Below are 21,102 nucleotides of genomic sequence, written 5' to 3' on the forward strand. Positions count from 1 at the left end.
CACATTGAGCTGAGGAGGACCAGATGAAGTGGATGGCAGAGAAGCTGTTGAGGTTGTGGAGGAGTGAGTATACAGTGTTTTGGTCCAGATCATGAAGATATGATCCATAAACCTGAACCAGACATGAGGTATGAGGTTTGTGAGCTTATGAATGGTTTCTTCAGTCTAAATGGCCCATAAACAGGTTAGCATAGGATAGTACCATGTGGGTGCTGCTGGTTTGTTTATATACACAGTCCAGTAACATTAATGTGACCACCGAGCGAGGTGGCGCAGTGGTTAGACACTGGACTCGCATTCGGGAGGACGACGGTTCAATCCCGCGTCCGGCCATCCTGATTTAGGTTTTCCGTGATTTCCCTAAATCACTCCAGGAAAATGCCGGGATGGTTCCTTTCAAAGGGCACGGCCGACTTCCTTCCCCGTCCTTCCATAATCCGATGAGACCGATGACTTCGCTGTCTGGTCTCCTTCCCCAAAACAACCAACCAACCATTAATGTGACCACCGCATACGTGTGTGTTTGATGTCAATATGTGATAACCACTCACAGATGGTAGGTGCAGCACTAGCAGAAGAGGATATGAAAAGTGTGTCATGGGTGCTGGAAAACAGTGCAGTGATTGTCATGGAAACAGAGCAATTTATCTGACATCCAAAACATTTATCTGACATCCAAAACGGTTTGATGATTGGATTTTGGGCTAAGGGTGGAAGCATTTCCAAAATGGCTAAGTTCATAAACTGTTTGTGTGCTGCTGTGGTTAAAGTATACAGTAGATGACAAAATGGTGCTGCTCGAAAACTAGCACTGAGCTAACTGTGATGCACCATGGGCCATAGATGACAGGGATGAATGATGGGTATTGAGATGTGTGTGGGAGAATAGATATAGAATTGTTGAGCAACTGACCAACCAGATGAACCAAGGAGCTATGAACAGTGTCTCCTCAATGACCGTTCAATTAAATGTTCCTGCTTAGTGGCCTCCACAGCAGACACCTGGTTCATGCACCTATGCTGACTGCTGTTCATTGGTGACAAAGGCTGGAATTTGCATGCTAATACAGCAACTGAACATCCACTGAGTGGTGACAGGTGGCCTTTTCAGGTGAATCACATTTTGTACTCCATCAAACAGATGCCCATTGGTGTGCACAGCATGGAACATCTGGAGGCAAACACCCTGCAATAATCATTAGAAGGGTCCTGGCTAGAGGGGTCTGAGGAAGATTTTTGTGGCTTTCCCTGGGTCATCTGGTCATTTTGGAAGGCACAGTGGATCAACACAAGTATATATCTATCACTGGGGACCATATTTAGGCTTTTGATAGTTGAACTAGTGCGACTGGATAGCGTATCTTTCCCTCCGAGGGGAATAGTTGTTTGTGAGAATATAGCTGGTAAGTTCTATTAGGAATGAGGTGTGGGCTTAGAGCTGAAAGGATATTGGTATGTAGGGAGTTGACAGCAATGGTAATGAATAAGGATACAGGTAATAAAGGGGGTAGGGATCATCAAATGTCTATGAAGGAAATGATTCATATCTTTAAAATGAGAGGCTAGGCTAAGGGCAGTTGGTTGATGATAGTGATCGACAAAAGTGGAGATTCTGTCAGTGGGAGCACAGTAACTAGCTACAATGGGGCAACCAGAATTGTCAGGTTAATGGATTTTGGGAGATATATAGCAGGTAAAATTTATACACTACTGACCATTAAAATTGCTACACCACGAAGATGACATGCTACAGATGCAAAATTTAACTGACAGGAAGAAGATGCTGTGATATGCAAATGATTGGCTTTTCAGAGCATTCACACAGGGTTGGCACCGATGGTGACACCTACAACCTGCTGACATGAGGAAAGTTTCTAACCGATTTCTCATACACAAACAGCAGTTGACCGGTGTTGCCTGGTGAAACGTTGTTGTGATGCCTCGTGTAAGGAGGAGAAATGCGTACCATCACGTTTCCGACTTTGATAAAGGTCGGATTGTAGCCTATCGTGATTGCGGTTTATCGTATCGCAACATTGCTGCTCACGTTGGTCGAGATCCAATGACTGTTAGCAGAATATGGAATCAGTGAGTTCAGGAGCGTAATACGGAACATTGTGCTGGATCCCAATGGCCTCGTATCACTAGCAGTCAAAATGACAGGCATCTTATCCACATGGCTGTAACGGATTGTGCAGCCACATCTCAATCACTGGGTCAACAGATGGGGACGTTTGCAAGACAACAACCATCTGCACGAACAGTTCAATGATGTTTGCAGCAGCATGGACTATCAGCTCGGAGGCCATGGCTGCGGTTACCCTTGATGCTGCATCACAGACAGGAGCGCCTGCGATGGTGTACTCAATGACGAACCTGGGTGCATGAATGGCAAAACGACATTTTTTCAGATGTGTCCAGGTTCTGTTTACAGCATCATGATGGTCACATCTGTGTTTGGCGACATCGCGGTAAATGCACATTGGAAGCGTGTATTCATCATCGCCATACTGGTGTATCACCCGTCGTGATGGTATGGGGTGCCATTGGTTACACGTCTCAGTCACCTCTTGTTCGCACTGACGGCACTTTGAACAGTGGACATTACATTTCAGATGTGGTATGACTTGTGGCTCTACCCTTCATTTGATCCCTGCGAAACCCTACATTTCAGCAGGATAATGCACGGCCGCATGTTGCAGGTCCTGTACAGGCCTTTCTGAATACAGAAAATCTTCGACTGCTGCCCCAGTCAGCACATTCTCCAGATCTCTCACCAATTGAAAACGCCTGGTCAATGGTGGCCGAGCAACTGGCTCGTCACAATACGCCAGTCACTACTCTTGATGAACTGTGGTATTGTGTTGAAGCTGCATGGGCAGCTGTATCTGTACACGCCATCCAAGCTCTGTTTGACTCAATGCCCAGGCGTATCAATGCCGTTATTACGGCCAGAGATGGTTGTTCTGAGTACTGATTTCTCAGAATCTATGCACCCAAATTGCGTGAAAATGTATTCACATGTCAGTTCTAGTATAATATATTTGTCCAATGAATACCCGTTTATCATCGGCATTTCTTCTTGGTGTAGCAATTTTAATGGCTAGTAGTGTATTTGTTTATACATCAACAATAGAATTTAAGTTATGAAACAATCACTGATTCACCCTATAACAAAAGATACAACTAGGCATAATCAAAATAAATTAGAAAATAAATTACATACATAAAACTAAGCACAAAATTAGATCTGGTGTTGTATTGCTTAAAACTGAGGGCCAATCTTTCTCTTTTATGAAAATGCAGATTATACTCACATTTGTGAAAGATAATTAATTCAAAAATGAAAAAATGAATTTTAAGGAGGCACATGGCAAAACAAGAGGGGAAGTAAAAGTATCCCAGCTTGCTTCGTCACAACCTGGTTCAGATTCTTTGATGACATCTTCATGATCTGAAGTGAGGATGAGGACACTCTATCTATATTTCTCCACAATCTCAACACCTTATCCTCCATTCACTTCACCTGGTCATCTTCAGCCCAACAAGCCACATTCCTTGATGTTAAACTGCAGCTTGAGGATGGCTACATAAGTACTTCTGTCCACAGCAAATCTACTTAACACAAATAGTATCTCCAACGGCTGCCACCAATTCCAAACCAAAGTGTTCCTTCTATACAGCTTAACTACCCTTTTTCATTGTGTAACTGCCTCTGTAGTGACAAGCAGTGCCTTTCCAAACATTCCAATGATCTCACTGTGGCGTACACAGAATGAAATAATCTTCACGCCTTGTCCATAAACAGATCTCCAGTAGCTTGTCTCCCCAGTAACCTGTCTCCTGATGCTGCATCTAGCAGCCACTGTCAGTATTAGGATCTTCCCTCATACCCTTATCTACTATCCCTGCCCCTCCCTGCCTCAAGTCTCTACTGTATGTAGCCCCTCTGACATTCCAGTGAAGACTGCGACATTCCAGTGAAGACTGCTCCCTTCAGATTGATTTGCAGTGGCGTCTTAGCATTATGACGATACAAACCCCCTACATGAATAGGTCTAGTATGCAAGGATTGCTTTGTGGAGAGTGAGCGCGTGACATGACATGCCACTCACGGAAGCACGTGGCGCACCCGTGCGAGATTTGCAACTAGTCAGTGGAATGCCTCCACCACCGGGGGGCCACGTGGCCCGCAGCTTGGGGCATTGTTTGGTTTTTTGTGCATTTCGTGAAAACCATGTAACTTATGGTGAGGAAAGATGTGGCAGTGGATTGTGGTCAGCAATATCCACCTTCTGAAAGATCGATCTTTATTTTAAGTCATGAGATGCAATAGTTATAGTAACTTGGAAATTGTTTAATATCATGAATACTGAAAAATTAAAAATGTCGCATCATAATGGATCGAGTGCCATAGTCATATGTTAAGATTCATAAATAATTAAGCTCATAAAAAGCAATAAACAAAGTTTGATGGGAAATTGTTTATGAAATTCAGTAGAAAATTCATGGCGTAAAGAACGGCACTATATAATATTTTGAGTGGCATCACAGGTATTTTAAACTATACACTTAACTTTCAATAGTTTTCATTGTTTGCAAATTATTATTAACATTTATCACCCATAATTAATTATTATAGATGTGAAGATTTTGAGCAGTGCAGTGTGTAGATTGATATAGATTACATCTAAAAAGAGTGCTATATGCAGTTCTATGTCAAAACTTTGCAGCACAGATGTAAACAAACAAATTTGTGCTATGTGGGGAAATTTTGCAAAAAACTAAAACATGATTTACGGGCAATAGAACAATCCTAGAAATTAATGTAACATAGTAAATAAGATGTACTTTTTAGCATGGTTCTGATTGTGTACTCATTTTTGTTGAGGGATGTATGTGTCAAAATTTGTAACCTTAACTGGTGAGATTGGTACTTGCATAGCCAGCGGGGGTACACATACGAGCCTATATAAGCGAGCGGCCATCTTGGCCGGGAGTCAGTCGTTCGGCAGTCAGTGAGCGTGTGGATGAGGGAATTGGCCAGTGAGCAGTGAGCGAGCCCCACTTGTGGGTGGCCCATGTGGTCGTTTGAATAAAAAAATTTGTCACGCCAATTTATCTCAACAAAGAGTATTGTTTAATAGTGCAAATGTGCATGCATATATTTGGTGAACTGGAAATGCAACGATTATTTGTGTGAGTACAAATTATGTGGTATACATCGGCGTAAGTGAACATGTGGCAATCTGTGATTTCGCGCCAAAACTGCTAGAACAAAGAGGACAGTGGGACTTGTGGTTCTGTTCGAGTTGATTGAGTAACTTTTGATTACAGCAGCCTACATTACTGCTATTGGGGTTTCAGAGTCAAATTATTATTGAAGTAAAACTGTAAACTGCCTCAGCAGTGCTAATTTCATTGTGTGAAAGAAAAGGATGACACCAATAAATAGTGAAGATATGAACTTAATTGAATTGTGTAGTGAAAAATGATTTTGCTATAATAATTGCCTAATTTTGTTCCCTAGCATACACTGTACTCACGTCTGAGTGACGATTAATTCAAAAACTATAACTAATGCATGGATGTGGAACAGTGTACTAATGCACCAATTGTGGAAATCTCCCCCAAGACTTACATGAGAGCCAAAATTTTCACTAACATTTTTTAACGAACATTTGTATATGCAAATTCGTGTGAACTCTTCAAGCACACTTATTTTCGACCCCGTTGCAGCATCCATAAGTAACTCGTGTGTGTGTGTGTGTGTGTGTGTGTGTGTGTGCGCAGCCTTTTTCCCAATGTGCCTGTCTGCCACTCAACACCACCTCTGTGAGAAGAGTAGAAATCCATCCTGCTCATATTAGTAGAAAATATTACAATATCAGTAACAAATATTCCAGCACCTCCATCCTTTCTTTTACTCCTGCACATAATGTCTCCAATAGAATAACCATGAAGTCCAAAAAAGTCTGTCTGATCTTCTGACAGCCAGTGTTCTCACACATACAACATCAAGCATTGCAAAAATGTTAGAATTCTGATATTTTGTTCACAATGGAATGAATGTTCATTTGCATTACAGTAACAGATTTATTTTTACTGTTTATTGACTGTAAACTTAATCTCTTTTGAATGTTGCTTTTAGCACCATGTCTACAGGCTGAAGATTTATTACCTATTGAGTCTCTGACTTTTACCTGAAAAAAGGATGTACATTCTTTTTATTATTCAAGCCATTGTTTCCATAGATAGTTTTAGTCTTCTTGAGCCTTCCTTTAAATGTTTCACTGAAAAAGTTGTACAGAAACTTCCTAACATCTTAGATTAAGTGTGTTACTTGTTTGGTGTGCAGATTGTGGGCAGCTCACTTATATCCAGTCAGTGAATCTATTGTACCCAGAACACAGTATCTTAATTTTAATGTTTGCTTTTCTATTGAAAATTATACCTGTGAATTGCATTATCAACTATTGGATTTTTTATTTGTTTCTGTTCTGAAAAATTCTGCAGAAATTTGAAGCAAATATCTGTTTCATTTTTTGCAACATCATTCAAACTCTTTATAGAAATGATAGTCATTTTTCTAAGATATTATTTTTCAAGGCCAACATCTACACTGCTCAAAAGAGGGAATAAGACTCTGGGTGTCTGCCATACTCCATTGACCAATAAACGAGGACTAAGTATATTAACAAATGTTTTACAAATTAAGTACAACACAAAACATCATTACATCCTTGATTGTTTACATAAAAAGAAATGAAATGTCCAATGGGTGGCGAAAACAGAAGTGTTAACATCTCTTATCCCAACATCCTGGGTGCTCATCATGATTCTGAGAACTAAAATAGTGTGTATGCATTCCGCGAGATTTATCACTCCATAACAGTATAAGTCTACAGTTACCATTGTTCTTGAAAGCCCATGAGTTCTTGGAGAGTCTGTGGTGGGGCAGGTATATTTGTCAAATATATCCCACATATGCACAAAGAGGTTTCGGTTGGGACTCACCACTGGCCATTCCATTATTTAAATGTCTAGGCTTTGTAAGATGTCCATATTGATGCCCATCGCATGGTCCCTGGCATTAGAAGGAATTCAGGAATTTTGCCATGTGCACCATCCACCACAGTGTCCAACAGGATCTGTTTGATGTACTGTCTGATAGTAAGATGACCATGGACTTCAACAAGATCTACATGGCTGTCAAGACTGAAGCCTCCCCACATTATCACAAATCCTTGGAAATCTGTCGATTCCCTGGACAACATTTGGGAGGTACCACTCTCCACACAGAACACAGCCATCCCTTGCATAGAGAATATCTGGATTCTTCTGTGAATAACACGTTTCACCAGTGATGACGTTGCCAGTTGACATAGAAACAGCAGAACTGAATGTGAGCTGCAAGATTTTGTCATGTCAATGGGTTACTCAGATAGTATGTCTGGGTCATACAGTCCTTTGTTGTAGCCAGTTCATTACAGTCTTATTGTACACTGCAGCTCCAGTGCCCCTTCTGAGATCGTCTTGCAGTGTTCTGGTCATATCTTTGTGACACCACAAGGCCAAGATGATCAGAAATTGGTCTTCATGTGGGGTTGTAATTCATTGGGGACATTTTTGACTCAACTTGTGTACTGATGTGTCTCCCTGTAGCATGTCCACAACGTGCAGATAACAGATGGAGAGACACTGGCATCTGCAGCAATACGATGGAAAGTTCATGCTTATTGGATCAAACAGATCACCCTTGCAAACTGGATTGCATTAAGATGTTGCATTGCATTTGCTTGGTTGAATACAATGTCCACAAATGACAACTGCCATCTGTGTACCTCACTAGAAAATAATGAACGCCAGTACTCACTTCCATCTGATGGGTCACCTTCCACTGTAATGTACAACACAGTGATTAGATGGTGAATGATATTGTTGCATACATTGAAAGTGAAGATCTCGAGCCATGCAATAAGATCAAAGGTACTGGCTTGTATCAAAATAAATTATCATACTGGTTGCTGATTCACGTGTTCCCCTAATTCTTTTTAATTGTGTAGAGTTTTAGTGACCACTCCAGGTTTTGCTACAGTAGTCACTTCAGCATTTTTATTTATCTCTCAGTCAACCTAGAATGTTTTCTGCCATAACTGTCTGTTAAACTCACAATCATCTGAGTAGTCTTTGTTACAGTTATATAATGTGAAATGTCACATCTACTTTTATCAGTGAAGGTACTTGCTTTTGCAAAATTTGGTGGCATGTTTGCAACCGAAGCCCTCTTTTTGTGTCTTACTTCCTTCAACTTTTGTCACTTTTCAGTGTTATCTTTTCTCACTTCACTTGATTATTGGTTTAATTGTACTTTGCAGTTTCCAGCCTTGGGCCTATCAATGTCTTTTACACACTGACTATGATTTGAAAGCTTGAAACTAATTCACTTTACTCTGTTACTTCACCATAACAACTCTCATAAACCCCCTTTTAACCACATTACTTCCATCTTTTCTCACAGTAAAATTATGCATTTGTACATTTATGGCTATCTTAAGTCCTCAGTATTGCATTGGGTAGATTTTTGAAAACCACGCCACAACAGTGGATCTGGAAACAAACAAGCTAGTAACCATTGTATTTTATAGGTCACTGAAATAGTCGTAAATAATGTAAGCAGCTAGAGAGTTTAATAAGATTTTGAATCCCATTTTCACTCAAACAGATCATAAACAGAAATCGGGACAATGGACATAGGATTAAATTTATTGTGGCAGAAAGAGGAAGCTTCACATAATTCAGAAGATAGACAGTCATTAATAGCTAAATCTCCAACACTATAAGTGTTTTAACATTCCCCAGTACATCATCAAAAATCAAAATGATGTACTATGAATAAAAATGAAACAATGGGAATATATAGAAAACAAAGTGGAATACAATTAAATAACAAAACAAATCAAAATGGTGTATCAAACGAACCCTAATGTTTGGTGACAGCATCTATAGCATAAATGGTGACACAATGGCGTCATTGCACACTAATTTCAAAAGCTTCGGCCATGGAAGGTTGAATTTGGATTTCTGTATGAGTTTGTGTGTGTGTGTGTGTGTGTGTGTGTGTGTGTGTGTGTGTGTGTGTGTGTGTGTGTGAGAGAGAGAGAGAGAGAGAGAGAGAGAGAGAGAGAGAGAGAGAGAGAGAGAGGGGGGGGGGGGGGGGGGAGAGAGAGAGAGAGAGAGAGAGAGAGAGAGAGAGAGAGTGTTTAACTTTCACATTTTAAAATAAATATTAAGTCTGCTGAAATAAGCTTTAAGAATATTATGTTGTACTGATAAACTAAAATATTGTAAAGGTTTTATGGTTTTATTAAGAATCTTCCACTCTTTACATTTATTTGCTAGTACATTTACTATTGCACGTGTGGCGGTGTAACATCTCTGACTGGACAAAAGGAAGATTGCTGCCCCAGGAAGCAAGGGGAGTTTAGCATGCTCTGGACGCTTATAACAATTCCACAAGTTATGTATGCTGTGCTTAGTAATAAGTAGTGTGGAAATTGTATCTCTATGGTGTGTCACTATTCTGCTGTCACACCTCCAGTACCCCGCTTCCCACATTGGTGACTCTGAATTTCCATGCTGCACTACTATTTTGCTGTTAAGTCCAAAATCTACCATGTCAGTTACACCATCAAGAATGCTACCATTACAAATGGTACAACCTCACTGTTTTTTCAGCAATGTCGACGACATCTCTCAGCACTTGCTTGTGAATCCTATGAACATACCATGTGCAAAATTGCTAAATATCCACCAGGGCTTGGACAATACCACAATGCCTAATGACAATGTTTTCATTGTTTGCCATATCTTTGGACCAACCTCATGTTGATGCTGATGTCAAGCACCAAAATGTGCCACAATGAGTGATGAATTTACTTTGTGATAAATATTCCACATTTGACACCAAGTGTATCTATTCCTGGTACTTCAGACAAAAGTGCTGCAGAGAATCAAAATAAACAATCGCTGCCTATGCGTAAAAAAAATGTTAATCTAAGTGCCTTCAAACTAGACACAAGACAGTGCTAGTGATTATGAGTGTTATGGCATTCACACTGATGACCTGAACCATACAGGTTCCTCCCAAAGTACTGTTACATTTGAACAACAATGGCCATACCATTCTACCATTCTGTTTCATCATCCATCTGCCAGTGGACCACAAGATCAAGGTTTACATCATCTTTCAGTAACTATGGATTCTGATTTTCAAAATCCAGTTCTGACCATTGTGACTAAACGTGTGTTCTACGAGACAGACTATGACATCACTCATATCCCAGTCATACCAGCTGCACTGGGCATCACAACTGACTCGCTTCACATCCAGAACAGTGCTTCCTATATGCATCAACTGCACCCAGAACCAAAACCAACTACGGTCTCCAAGAATGCATTTTTCACGACCTCACCTTAGCAAGGTCAGATACCGCTGTCTCCCAGTTTGAGTGACATCACACCCATGTCAGCTGTGTTTCAAATGACTGCACATCCGCATGAACTCCATGAGACAGACTGTGCTGCTGGACAATAAATAGACCATGCCTTCCTTCTGTATGGTGCCAGGGCCTCATGCACGTTCTTGCATACATTTTTCGTTGTCTCAGACATCTGACATTGGAAGAGTTGTACCTAGCACGTAAGGCCCAGAGCTCCACTCACACGTGCAGCCATTCTTCACACAGTGACCTGAGTTCTATGCACATCGATGTGGGATGCCAACAGCAACCATTCTGCAACATTACTTGCCTCATCACAGACCTACGTACATTGAGCCACATTTCGTTCTTGTCTCATGCTCTGGTGCACCTATGTCTCCCATGTCTCCTGTGCCATGCCACACCCACCTCATGATGATACCCTACAATAATACCACTGACGGCCATCATACCATCCATCACCATCTGAAAGTACTGTTGTTTTGTGCAGACTCTCCCATGATGTGGCTTGCCCTCAGCACGTGTTTTATATCAACCAGTGACATCATTGGGGGCAACGAGATGTTCACCACTCTCCTTAACCACCTTGGAGGCAGTGTGGACCTTGTTAGTGACTTGCTTTTTGACGTTACGGCTTCTCACAAATTCAAAACTGCCAAGACACTTCTGCTACAATGACTAACATGCATGCCTGACCTGCAGTTACAACCTGTTGTCAGTGAGACTACTCAGGGCAATAGCAAGCCGTCTTCGACCTGGCGCTGCCTGAGAGTTCTAATTGACACAGTGCTCCTGCCTGATCATGCGCTCCTAAAACTGCCATTATGCTTTAGTCGATGCCCACTATGTGTGCGTCGAGAACAATTTCGCACAATCCCAGCCAAGGTGCTCATATATTCTGTGCTGCCGGGACCACCTGATAATGACAGGTCTGCCCCGAACTGCGCTGTGCCACCCGCGTCTACCACGCTACGCACCTTTCATGGCTGTGGTGGACAACACCTGCATACATTATCAGCGAAAGTTATTGCCCACCCAGCTGGTCACTGCCCCAACTCGGTCCATAAATATATGCCGCACTGACTCAGTGCAGCGCCGGCTTCCACACTCATCGTAAAGCAATGCTACTTACGGTTTCACACTAGTTTTGGGCGTTGGGCAGGACGCACAGTGCTGCAGACGACCTTGCTCCTACCCAAACTAGAATGGCGACCTGACACAGGTGCACCAGGCCACTCTGCATTATCACAACACCTCTACATACCACAACAAAACAGCACCAATGCTGTGTCCAAACGGGCAGATGGTTCATGACTATTCATCCGTGACAGGCACGTGCACACGTACTACCTCGTTGATACTGGGTCTAATGTGAGCAACTACTGCCTGCTTTCCACCTACTATGCTGTCGCATGCGGCCAATGACACTGTAATCACAGTTGCTGGAACTACACATCTCATGCTCGGCCTCAGATACGCAAATATGCTGGACATTCCCAGTGGCAGAGACAGTTGACCAGTTGTGGGAGCTGGCACTACCAACTACTGCTGGATTTAAATTGCAACCTTGTATTACGATGGGATGGCGAGCAGCCCATCTGTGGTGAGGTTATCAATACACTACCTGCTGGCACTATAACGCCCTCTGTCACACTGCTGCCACTTGACACACCAGTTGACCTGAAGTTCCAAAGTGAAGCACTTTCCAACCAGCAACACTTTAGACGAGTACACATCTTTACATCTTTACAATGAGGTCACACATCTCACCAGCGACAACTACAGAAATGAACTGAAGACACCACCACATGACTACAAGCAGCTCAACAGCCCCTCGATGACCATCATCATCCAGACACCGAACACTACCGTGGCACTGCTACTAGGGACACCTCTTGTGTCAGTGAATTGTTCTGAGACAATGCCATGTGATGTTAACAGCAGCAGTGAATCACAAATCGTGTCATGGCCCGCCGCAAGGACTCACTCGACGCTCCCCCATTAGACCACATACAATCTGTGTCATGCAGAACAGTAGAGCCCACCATATTACAACCACACCAGGTCCCCCTGTTCATTGCCACCCTCCATCATCTAGCTCCCTACAAACTTAAAGCAGCTAAGGCTGTGGTGTATGAACTCCTATGAGCTGGCATAGTCAGGCCATCGGACAGTGCTCAGGTCTCTCCAATTAAACTAGATCCTAAAGAGAATGGTACGAGATGCATTCAAGTTCTAAGGCCTCCGATATTTTTTCTAATTAGCTACTCACCCAAAACTGATGAAACTGGCGTTACTTCTCGACGTAATCGCCCTGCAGACGTACACATTTTTCACAACGCTGACGCCATGATTCCATGGCAGCGGCAAAGGCTTCTTTAGGAGTCTGTTTTGACCACTGGAAAATCGCTGAGGCAATAGCAGCACGGCTGGTGAATGTGCGGCCACGGAGAGTGTCTTTCATTGTTGGAAAAAGCCAAAAGTCACTAGGAGCCAGGTCAGGTGAGTAGGGAGCATGAGGAATCACTTCAAAGTTGTTATCATGAAGAAACTGTTGCGTAACGTTAGCTCGATGTGCGGGTGCGTTGTCTTGGTGAAACAGCACACGTGCAGCCCTTCCCGGACGTTTTTGTTGCAGTGCAGGAAGGAATTCGTTTTTCAAAACATTTTCGTAGGATGCACCTGTTACCGTAGTGCCCTTTGGAACGCAATGGGTAAGGATTACGCCCTCGTTGTCCCAGAACATAGACACCATCATTTTTTCAGCACTGGCGGTTACCTGAAATTTTTTTGGAGGCGGTGAATCTGTGTGCTTCCATTGAGCTGACTGGCGCTTTGTTTCTGGATTGAAAAATGGCATCCACGCCTCATCCATTGTCACAACCGACGAAAAGAAAGTCCCATTCATGCTGTCGTTGCGCGTCAACATTGCTTCGCAACATGCCACACGGGCAGCCATGTGGCCGTCCGTCAACATTCATGGCACCCACCTGGATGACACTTTTCGCATTTTCAGGTCGTCATGCAGGATTGTGTGCACAGAACCCACAGAAATGCCAACTTTGGAGGCGATCTGTTCAACAGTCATTCGGCGATCCCCCAAAACAATCCTCTCCACTTTCTCGATCATGTCGTCAGACCGGCTTGTGCGAGCCCGAGGTTGTTTCGGTTTGTTGTCACACGATGTTCTGCCTTCATTAAGCTGTCGCACCCACGAACGCACTTTCGACACATCCATAACTCCATCACCACATGTCTCCTTCAACTGTCAATGAATTTCAATTGGTTTCACAGCACGCAAATTCAGAAAACGAATGATTGCACGCTGTTCAAGTAAGGAAAACGTCGCCATTTTAAGTGTTTAAAACAGTTGTCATTCTCGCCGCTGGCGGTAAAATTCCATCTGCCGAACGGTGCTGCCATCTCTGGGACGTATTGCCAATGAACGCGGCCTCATTTTAAAACAATGAACATGTTTCTATCTCTTTCCAGTCCGGAGAAAAAAAATCGGAGGCCTTAGAACTTGAATGCACCTCGTACTTTGCATCTATGTGGTGACTACTGCTACCTCAATGCCCATACTTATGGTCATTGACAGCTACCCCGTTCCAAACTTGCATGATTTTTCTCACGTCTTGGCTGCCATATGGACTAAAAGACCTGACACAGACAAGTCAAAGATTTATTGGCAGCATAGTGTTCAGTTTGCCTTTCTGTTATACCTATCTACAAGATGTCATAATATTTTCACTAAACGAGCAAGACCACAATGACCAACAGCATAAGCATTCGCCTCTTCTCCCAACACACGCAATCGCCGTTTTCGGTGGCACATTTGACGCAAAGCACGTCCGCCCACCTCGAAGGCGGCGCGGAGTACGCGCTCGGCGTCTTGTGTCAGGCGACTGCCGAAAGAGGGTGAGACACACAACACAGCTGCTCGCTGCACCGCCTGCCATTCGCTTGGTGCGTGCGGCCTCCGACACTCGCGGGCGACGCAATTATAGTCCTTGTTAAACCAGCCTCTCATGGGATCGTGATAAATGATAAGTGTCAACTCTGACACTCCGATGACCTTTGTCAGACACCACGCAACACATCTGGGGTGGGTGGCTTCATCTGGCTAAAAATTCTTTCCACTTCTGCATTCGACCATGGTAACATTAGTCGTGACAGTGCAAAAGTTGCAAATTGGTGAAATGGGTTGACGTCATTTGCATCTGTATGTTGAAGCAGTTCACTCCAGAAATTAACAGCGTCTGTTTCGGACCATTTGACAAGAGCTGAATTTTGTCATTGAAAATCAGATTTTGTTATTGTGCCAGGATCAATATTACACAATTCAAGGAGAGGAATCAATGCCTCTTAACGACACGAAGAGCTTCAGACACTGAAAGAAGTGAAATTCTCCTAAAAATGTCAATGTTGTCTGAAAGTTTGCAACAACTGAATTATTAATTGGTACACAAAGTGGATGCATCTCCGACATAGGACATATTCTTGTTCTGGGTGTAATTCAGATTTTCTCAATACATTAATCTTATTTTACAACTAATATCCTAGATATGTTTTGGGATCTAAGCGGTTTTCAAAGTCAGATTTTAATTTTCTTTGCATGATATGCAGGGACAAAAACTTTTTTATTAATGATTCTATTAGCACAACGTGGTTATTTAACAACTTACACGGATCCTCTGTGTTGGGGTTCAATGTTATTAACCAGATGCAAATTTGAAAGAATTGTTTTGAAAAATATTTAAATACGCATAATTGGACTCATTAGGAAACACTGAATAAAGCATCTCTTTAGTGCAACAGTTGTCTTTGATTCGCGTTATTTCAATGTACGTTCTAAGCTCTAACCGCTGGTCTGTAGTTCTTGTAGCTCTACGAGCAACTATAACATATCACACGCGCATGGAATTTTAAGGGGCTTCTGCTCCTTTGACAGTCTGATAAATATCACTATTCAAGAGTTTGCTAGTTGAAGAATGCAAAAACCAATTATATGTTTCCCTAACTAAGAAGTCCAGATTTCCTGGAGCGTCTCACTTGCAGCAGAAGTAGCAAGTTGAACTGAATGACATACACATTTTATAACAATCAAATCCAGAATTATACTTTCCAAAATTTGATTGACGCCATTGTGAACACTTACAATTATATTCGTAGTGTCTGTGCCTATACCCTGCAGTTTGTTTAGATCTAATTTCAATTCTTGAGGCGTGTCTTTATTTTCTGTTACACTAGACTGTGCATTCTAATGTTCAATATCAGCTAATTTTAAAAATGTTGTAACGATCGCATTGGTTGCAGCACTGTAATATATTATCGTTACGGTACGATATTCCAAAAAATTTAGTTACACTAATGTCTGTTGATTCATTAATTATAATGATATACATGCTGTCACCAATATCTTACCGCAAATTTTTCACAAAATACCTCCTTATTACATGTTCTATAGCTGCACTACATTTTGTTCTAGTTATTTTAAGTTTCCTGGCAGTCTATTGTCAGTGAATTTACTCTTGGACAAATCAGTTAAGTGATGAGATGACATGATCGGACAACGGGTGGAAACAAATAATGCCAAGGGAACCCTCAGCTTGATTCACATCTGAAAACTCTTTCACGGTTTTGAAAAGTATTTTTGTTTGTTGACAATGGTGCTGCCGCTGTCTTGTGTTCTTTTTATTTACGCCACTACAGATTATTATTGCAGCAGAACGTGCTAACAAAATATTACGGTGAAATTTAACAATATGCTCTTGTGTCATCGCTTTCAATTCTTTCTAGCCAGTCTTTACTATCGCGTAGCGATTCTGCACGAAATTTCTGGGCGTACTGTCCCTTTACTTTACATACGTTTAGCACTAACGCAACGGCAAGTGGCTTAAGAAACACCACATTACCACCGGCACTACAGATATGCACTGTGCATGCAATTGCAGATTTATTAATACTAGAGCGCATAACAAAACGGGTGCATAACAATACGGCCACAAACAACACGGAGACGAAGACAAAATGCCATGTATTCTATATGTTTAAGTGATAGAAATTTAAGAGCTACTAGACGTTAGCAAATTAAATAGAGCTGTTTGCTGTATGTAGAAGGGATCAAGTGATTTAAAAAAATAATTTTACAATAAACCACCAAAATCTTTTTAAAATCCACCATAATTCACACCAGCCAGTAGATGCAAAATCTGCACACTAGACAGGTACTCAAAACCACCAAATTTAGTGGGAAAAACCACTAACTTCGCAATACTGCTCCAGAGTCCAGTCCACAGCCACCCACACCACACCGACCGAAAATTAACGAACTCAACCCTGCGGGCTTTCAAATAAAATGAAATGGTGTGGTGATGTGGTCCTCAAATACGTACCCTCCGATTCAGAGTTGAAATATTAAGAGTTTTGGCTGGTTTCGTTGTCTAGGGGCTGGGATACGTAGTTGCTGCACTACAAGCCAAATACTGCTGAGTCTACAGCATACAATATGAATATACACATGAATCGAATGCTCGAAGGTTCTATCACTCGGCAATTGTGAATGTAACGTAGAAATTTATAAATGAAAGATTGCAATTAAATAAAATCTGCAGGTACAATCTTAACGCATTTAAATTATGCGTACAATAGTAGAATTACTTTTTAGAATGTGGTATATTTCTGCAAAACACTTACTTGTGTCGATGATCCAGCAATTAAATAAAATATAAGTTGAATAACAGGGAAACAATAGATTTTTACAGTATGTAATTAGTTATGAACAACATAGCTCGCGAGCTTTCACTCCACAACACACACTACGTCTTCACCGTAGGAGCCACGGAAACCTCACAAGTCGGCACTACGAAGTAATTCTATCGGCCTTGACAACGCGCAAACCGCTCCACACTCAAGTCTGTGCCGCGACCGTGCATCCGTCGCGCGGTCAGTCCCGCATTCTCTCCGTGTCCTGTGCGACCGTCCCTCGCACCGCACTGTTCTGAACTGCCCATTCACGAGCGTTGTGACTGGCTAGAGCACTCCCGCCATATCTTCAAGCCAACGCAGATTCACAAACACAATGAAACACATTCAAAATATTGGACTTACATTTAAATAACTTGAAATTAAATAAATATTCCTACGGCTGGACCATAAACACGCTCTAACCTACATTATTAAATATATAAACAAATTAAATAAACACATATCAAAGGAATAGCAAGAAAAATTAGGCCAGTAGCCTAATGCCTCTGTGCTTTCTAAAACACAGTAAATATTTGACCAATTTCATGAATAGTATATATCAAATATAAACAAAGACGTAGATGAATAAATATATTTATAAGCATGCTGCTACCGTTCTTTCGTGTAACTGTGGAGTACTTGTGGCCTGACGCGATCGATAGTAATCAGCCACTTTGACTTTCAATAATTCATGTACTATTCAAGTTACATGCCTGTAATTTATACCAATTTAGGTTTACACTAATAACTTTCTAAAGACACTTCGATCAACAAAATCGGAAGAACCGTTTACATTTTGGAAATTCGTTGCTGGGTGTTACTTGTATAATTTACAGTCAGATACTAAACTTTAAACTAATAAAGATATTGAAAATCTGATTACATCATCAGAATCGTCGTGCAAATAATGGTAATGTACGTGTATCTTTTTGAGGTATCATGATTCATCTGGATACTATTAATTTCTATACAAACTGTGAAATGTCTGCCATTAAGGTTTCACAAAGTCCGCCATCTTTGGCACTCTCGACATACAAGTCTCTTTCATCAACACAGCGTCACCATGGAATACCCAGCCACGCAGCTGATAGACCACGCGCTGGGGCTACCCTTTAGTTTAGTTTAGTTTATTGAGCACCCGTTTTATTATGTACAATGATATGGGATTTGTCATATGTTACATACAGAAAAAATATGAATAACAACATATTATGTAAAAACTATCAGTGAATAATCTGAATTAAATATATGGGCAAAACAATTATAGCTTACATGATCTAAATTTGTAACAATATAGGACACAAATGAGTTACATATATTCTGTGTATAATGGACAGCAACAAGAAACAATGATTATAACACTTTATATTGACAGATTAATTAATTTTTGTGTGTACATAAAAGAGTCTACCCCACAACACAAGTTTGTATATGAGTAACTTATAAGATAGGTGAAGGCACGCTATCTTTCTGAAGAATTCATATATTCACTAACACTGTAAAAACTATTACTGATTAACATTCTTTTGAGTTCACTTTTAAAACTGCGCAGCTGCTGAATCCTTTTTATTTTTAAGGGAAGAGCACTATAGAGAATTTTTGGGTGGTATATTGCACTCTTGTTGTATTGGGCTTTCTTATGCACTTCTCTGTGAAATTCATTACTCTGTCTTGTTGTATAGTCATGGAACTCACTGTTTAAAGAAGAAAACTGGGGGTGAGACTTCAGAAAGCATATACTTTCATAAATGTAACTGGATGGAAGAGTCATGATTTTATATTCCTTGAAAATTTCCCTACATGGATCTCTAGGTGCAGCTCCTTTTATGATTCTTATCGCTCGTTTTTGAATAATAAAGGAGTGTTTTGCCTGACTTGAATTGCCCCAAAATATGACACCATATCGCAAAAGACTATGCATAAATGCATAATATGTACACAATACTGTTTGATCACTGCAGCAATTTTTGAGCATTCTAAATACATAGCAACATTTACTTAACTTTTTATTGAGCACATCTATATGCTTGTCCCATTTTAGATGCTCATCTAACCAAATTCCTAAGAATTTTGTATTTGGCGTTTGTAGTATATTCTGTTGGCCTAGCTTCACAGTTATATTGGACTTCATATTATTTGAAACATGTCTGTAATTCATCCATAATGTTTTCCCCTCATTCACAAATAAACTGTTGTCCCTGAACCATTTACTTGCTTCAACTGCTGTTGTTTCAATTTTGCTGTTAAGATCAGTCTCATTCTGAGCTTTAATAAAGAGACTTGTATCATCAGCAAAAAGTACATAATCAGCTTGTGTTAAATAGTTTGGCAAGTCATTTATAAAGATCAAGAACAACAGGGGTCCCAACACCGATCCTTGGGGCACCCCATAACTAACTTCCTTATAACCAGAAAAGTATGACTTTCCATCATGAACTATTTCTACTTTCTGGGATCTGCCGGATAAATACGACTTAAACCATGCATGATCAGTACCATGGAGTCCATAGCAACTAAGTTTTTCGAGCAGTAGTTTATGATCAATAACGTCAAAAGCCTTTGATAAAACTAAAAAGACCCCACAATTTACTTCATTATTATCAATGGAATTTAGGACAAGTTTTAGAAAGTTGTATATAGCTGTTTCAGTTGATCTATTCTTTCGAAAGCCATTTTGTTCATCGACCAATATTCCACTTTTTTTTAGAAAAGTAGAGAGTCTTCCATACATTACTCTTTCTATAATTTTTGAAAAACAAGATAACATTGATAAAGGCCTGTAGTTTTTTACATCATAATGATCCCCATTTTTGTATAATAGTTTTATAATTGATTGTTTCAGCTTTCTAGGGAAAGTGCCAGTACTGAAAGATGCATTAATTATATCTACAAGAAGAGGAGAAATATATCTGCTGTGTTTAATGATTTTGTCTGGAATGCCATCGGTGCCACAGGATAATTTATTTTTTAGTTTGCTGATGGCATTCTCTACCTCATGTACTGTTACAGGATACAAAAACATCGTTTCGGAATTCAATGTGATGTTATGACTGATGTCTGTACTACTTTGGGTTTGTATGAGGTTTTGAACTACACTTGTAAAATGACAGTTGAATATATTGGCAATTTGTAATGGATCATTTATAGTTTTGTCCTCAGTTTTAATAACAATGTTGTTTCTTACTTTGCTTCTTCCTAAGTTACTATTGATCACTTTCCAAACTGATTTCCTTTTTTGTTGCCATTATTTCTACTGATATATGAATCATTATTTAACTTTTTTGCTGCAGTGATTACTTTCTTGTATAATTTCCTATAACACTTAACACGTTGTTTCAAAGCAGGATTTTGCCTTGCTGATTTACTTAACATTCTGAGTTGCTCTCCAGATTTTCTTATGCCCTGTGTTATCCATGGGTTAATTTTGCCTTTTACTTTCATTTTCTTAAGGGGAAAAGCAATTTCAAAGTTATGTTTGTAATCAGCTAGAAATGACTCAAACTTCATGTCTATACTATCATGTTTATCTAGATCCCAACTTGTATTTTTTAACAAGGAATTAAAAATCCTAATGTTGTCCTCATTAATACATCTCCTGTGGATGTGTTTCTCACTTGGTCTAGAGTTTTTACAGAGCACATTATTTATACTAAGTTTTAGTGCTTTATGATCAGAGAATCCAGTGTCAATCACTTCTACAACATTGTCTAGTTTATGTAAGTCAAGAAATATTTGGTCTATTATTGTTTCAGAGTTCTTTCCATGTCTAGTGTATTCTAAGATAGTTGGTGCTAAATTATGCGAACAAAAGACATTGGTCAATTTTGTAACATTTAAACAGTTGATTTTGAAG

Source organism: Schistocerca americana, chromosome 1 (assembly GCF_021461395.2).
Source record: "Schistocerca americana isolate TAMUIC-IGC-003095 chromosome 1, iqSchAmer2.1, whole genome shotgun sequence".
Classification (NCBI taxonomy): domain Eukaryota; kingdom Metazoa; phylum Arthropoda; class Insecta; order Orthoptera; family Acrididae; genus Schistocerca; species Schistocerca americana.